At 41.4% G+C, this 5,041-nt stretch overlaps 1 long non-coding RNA gene across 1 annotated transcript; it reads left to right on the plus strand.

Moving 5' to 3' along the window:
* The first annotated feature begins 429 nt into the window (after positions 1-429).
* Positions 430-2,914, plus strand: LOC139533405 (uncharacterized). Its single transcript, XR_011666735.1, has 2 exons — positions 430-611; positions 2,324-2,914. It is a non-coding gene; the product is annotated as an uncharacterized lncRNA (long non-coding RNA).
* Positions 2,915-5,041: the final 2,127 nt, after the last annotated feature.

Below are 5,041 nucleotides of genomic sequence, written 5' to 3' on the forward strand. Positions count from 1 at the left end.
GAGAATTTGGCAGTATGTCCAACCGGCCTCACAACCGCAGATCACGTGTAACCACGCCAGCCCAGGACCTCCACATCCGGCTTTTCACCTGCGGGATCGTCTGATGAGAGGGAGAGGAGGTGCTGAGGAGTATATCTATCTGAAATAAAGCCCTGGGGGGAAAACTGTGGAGAAAAACTCATTCTGATTGTCTGGGCCTGGCTCCCCATTGGGTGGACCTGGCTCCCAAGTGGGTGGGCCTATGCCCTCCAAGGCCCACCCATGGCTACACCTCTGCCCAGTCATGTGAAATCCATAGATTAGGACCTAATGAATTTATTTAAATTGACTGATTTCCTTCTATGAACTGTAACTCAGTAAAATCTTTGAAATTGTTGCATTTATATTTTTGTTCAGTATATAATATGTAGAATAGGAAATCATATCAGCTCTATAGATCACATTTCTATAATTGGAAACGTTCAGGACATCACACCTTCCTCCACTCAGTTTAGCAGAGGTGTGCGGTGAATCAACAGTGATAACTATGATACAATCAAACTCAGTGTGCAGATTGATTCTGTCTACTGGACTTCATAGAGAAACAGAGATCAAACATCACGACTAAAAAAGTAAGTAAGCACTTCACTGTATGGTCTATTATACCTGTTGTATTCGGAGAATGTGACAAATACAATTTGATTTGATTTACTTTGGCCCGCAGTCACTCGGCCCTTCTTTGTAAATCTTATTTCCTTCGTTTGAGGAACCCAATTTATTGGAGTAAAGATCGCAAAATCAGGGCTGAAGTTAGCCGGAATTGTATCTGAACCTTTCAGGTCAAAAAACACACCTCCCATAATGTTTGCACCGTGGTGACGAGTGCAGGATTTAACTAGAAAATCTACCTCAGTCCAGGGATGGAAGATGTTGCTGTTCCTCTAATTATCCCATTATCCAAAATGACAATTTTAGAAGATTGAAATACTGCTAGTTTTGAATTAAACTGCTTATTTCGTCCTCATGCTAGGCTAGCTAATGCTAAAGCAGCCCATTCGATTCCATGAAAATGTGATGCCTGGCGTTGGAGTGAGCTACAGGAAGGGTAGCTGAAGTTACTCCAGTGTCTGTTTTCTTCAATGTGCTCAACTCGTCTTATACTGTATGGATTTCAATCAACACTTGCTTCCACCGAGGAGGAACCTTTGTATTTTTGTTCTCAAATGAGATTCATAGATTCCTTACACTTTTAAGAACAACCACTGAAAACATATGATGAGAATATAGAGGCAATCTCTTATGAATCATACCACCAGGAGGCACTGTGGTATGAGACAACAGCTCAACAAGCTGTTTATTTATTATTTTACCTTTTATTTAACTAGGCAAGTCAGTTAAGAACAAATTCTTATTTTCAATGACAGCCAGAACGGCAGAACGACAGATTTTTACCTTGTCAGCTCGGGTATTTGATCTTGCAACCTTTCGGTTACTAGTCCAACACTCTAACCACTAGGCAATGCTGTCGCTGTTGATACAGCCCTATTACAGCCCTATTCAGTATTGTTCGCCATGGTCTTTGCTTGATTAGAACAACTGTATGTATCAAAGCAACAGCCTACCACCAGCTTAACATCCATCCTACACTCTTGGATGAAAAGGGAGGTGTCCCAGAGCAGATCTTCAGGGTGATCCCAGCCAACAAAAGGTGGCATGTGACGTCACAATGACGTCATTTTCTGGCATATTTTTTAAAATCATGATGTCATATTTGATCAGATTACAACCAGTTAAAGATCTATTTTTCTGGTTGCCAAAAAATGTGTCTAAAAAAATGTTATTTTAGAACCAGTAAACCCCATTCAATTTAAGTGTTTCCTTGTTGTCATGGATTGCTACGTGGATTACAATTTATTATAGTCAGCAAATAGTGACTAGTAGTAATCCATGAGAACAAGGAAACACTTAAATTGAATGGAGTTTATTATATAATTAAAGGAATAGAAATCCTACTGCATTTAGCCAGGGCTGGCACTGCTCTCTTTACACCTCCAATATATTTCTGTGGGTGTTGATTTTTAGGATGCAACTTGGGTAGCAAGCATCGTTCCGCTGTATTATTCATTTGTGTGTGGCGTTGCTGGATATCCACGGCAACCGGTCTCACCGATACAGAGACATGAAGTTGAGATTAGGGCAGATTTTCAAGATCTCCTTCACATAGAATTGATCAGAGAGCTCTGAAAGTCCTACAAAGATGTTTTTGTGTGCCAAGTTCCCTGTTTCTCTATGCTCCAACCACTGTTTGAAAGCTAGTCTTCTCTCTCCTGCTCCTCTCCCACAGTGCTGATCTAGGCTGACTTCTCTGGTCTGTCAGTGGTGCATCGCTGTGCCACCACTAGCCTCTACAGCCCATGGAGAGAAATCACACACTATAAAATGTGTTTCCATTGTGTGCTCCCCTAATTAAAATGGATCTATACAAACACACTGTCCGCGTTGCACTGGGCTCCACATCCCATCACCATGACAAATACACAGATAGGAGGAGGAGAAAATATGGCTGCTAATTATTTTTGCCTCTACAAACATCACTGATGAGTCTAATTCAGGGGTGATCATAGGTGTCCACTGCTCTGATAATGAGTGAGTTCGCACCTAGTGAATGTGTGATTTGAATAAATCACAGACATGGGAACACAATTGAATCCCTGGCAACTGTCCATGTCATGAACACCAGTGACTCTTACAGCATCCGATTACTCTTGTGGCATCCAAGAGGACTCTTGCAGCATCCATTCACTAAAATCCATTTTTTTGTTGTCAACCAATGGATGAATATGCAGAAATATTCAAATTTCTCCTCTATCCCTGTTCAATGTTTGCATTTGAATGTGTTCACTTGTATAATCTAGAAAAGAAAACAATGAAAAATAACAAGTTATATTTTGGATGTTGATCTTAAACAGCCAGATTAGCCTTATACTGACAAACTGGCTTTGAAATCATGGACATACAAATTGGTATAAGTTCAATTCCCCACCCATCTATGACACTTTAAATGGGGAGGACGGGCTCATAGTAATGTCTGCAACGGAATGAATGTAACGATATTAAACACATCCAACACCTGGTTTTCCAATGCGTTTGATACCATTCCATTCACTCCATTCCATTCATTATTATGAGCAGTCCTCCCCTCACCAGCCTCCTCTTCTGTACCTTAGGTTCATGAATATGTGGGTAATTTAGCCTATGATTTACAACATACTAATTTCAGATCAAAAGCTATGGATGTGAAACTCCTGTTGCTCTCAGAGAACAGAAGCAAGCCACCGTTGTTCAAGGTCATCAGGCCCTACTCTCGCATCTCACCCATTATCTCCTGCCAACCAGAAGTCCTTCCCCAAGGTTATCACTCTCTTCAGCGGCTATGGTTGACCAAGCTCAGACAAGAGCTCCAGTCGTCATATCATGAATACTCAATTAGGGACGAGGCAAGTGGGATGCGGCTCGCTTTTCAATATGTCTGCATTACCAATCAGCCCATTGACTCCAATTACGCCCTCGTGGCACTAACTGGCGAGCTCATTATGTCTGCTCCCCGGCGTCATCGCTCCACTGTGACATTCACTCAAGGTAACACAGACAAGACAGCCTGTTTGTTAGTCGGTCTCTGTATTCTGGTCAGGGTCCAGATTGGCAACTATGTAATAAGGCCATCACTGAGAGACAATAACTCACAGCTGGAATACAGTGTCCTGAGCTGTTCTGCCAGATATCCATCTTTTCACAGGGAAGGGTCTTAACAGCCTCCAAACATTGAGACGTATCACCAACGGTCAAGCTATGTGTGATCCAACATCCTACTGTATATTTTTTCAGAAGGCTAATAATGTTTTAAGTTGGGGATATTTACCCAGAGGAAGTTAGCCATTGCCAGACGAAAAGGCTAAATAGCAGGGGAGGCCTCGTATACAAACGTCCGGGTGGTTTCTGACCTCAATCGGGCTGAGGCATCTGGGATGATTATGTTTAGCCCCTCTCGAGATTCCCTGAAATGTATATATGACAAAATCATTTGTGAGAGATTGTGGGAGATTGGCTCAAGCTGTGTTCAACTGGTAATTGAGCACTGTGCATTAGGTTGTTGCTCCAGCTGTGAGATTTCATGCTGTAGAATCATTTAAGGGACATTCATGCCTTATGGCTGTGGAACAGCCCAGGCTGAAGGTCAAACTAATGAGCTGCAATGCTACTCTGTCTGAATCAATATCAAACAAAATCACAAAATGATTTGTGAAGTACTTCGGACCTCTTAAGCCTACTTCACACTGCAGATCTTCATGCTCAAATCAGTTTTGTTTTTGAAATCCGTTTCGGACCAAATTGGATGTGTGTTCAAACAGCAGTCATTTTATGCCATTGCTATGCTAGTTGTCATAGTAACGACAGGTGTGTGTGCAGTGGTGTAGGCTGATTGGTGGTGGTGTTTGTGCTTCCTATCACTCAGAAGTTATGTAGCAGGCTAAGGTGACAACATTGCCTGCCATGGACGTTTCCCAGTTGTTCAAAATCGTAGTGTAAGAACACATTTAAAGTCTCAAAGGATCAGATGATCCACTTGTCAAAATTAGTCCATTTTGGCCAGCCACAGCAGTCAAGTAGCTAACTAGGTAGCTGTTTAGCATTCTAGCACATTCACTAATTGGTTTGTAAACAATTAACTAGATAGTTGGCTACCACATGATCTTGTCAAACTGTCAACAGAGTAGCTAGCAAGCAACAAGATATGACAAATAAGTGTAAAAACCACGAGGGAAAATACATCAGATTTGACCGTTCAGACACATGTCGCATGGCCAGGAATCAGATTTATATCTGATTACAAAGGTGGAATGTGGCTTGAAATATCCTATTCGGTGTGCTTTTTGGCTGTTTAGACTGCAGGAAAAAGAACAGATTTGACAGATATGTAACATTTTGTTTATTTGAGTCACTTTAAACTGACATAGTGAACACAACTTTTGTGTTGTATTTTTTCTTTCTATTCTGTTTATCA

Source organism: Salvelinus alpinus, chromosome 11 (genome assembly GCF_045679555.1).
Source record: "Salvelinus alpinus chromosome 11, SLU_Salpinus.1, whole genome shotgun sequence".
NCBI classification, from domain to species: Eukaryota; Metazoa; Chordata; class Actinopteri; order Salmoniformes; family Salmonidae; genus Salvelinus; species Salvelinus alpinus.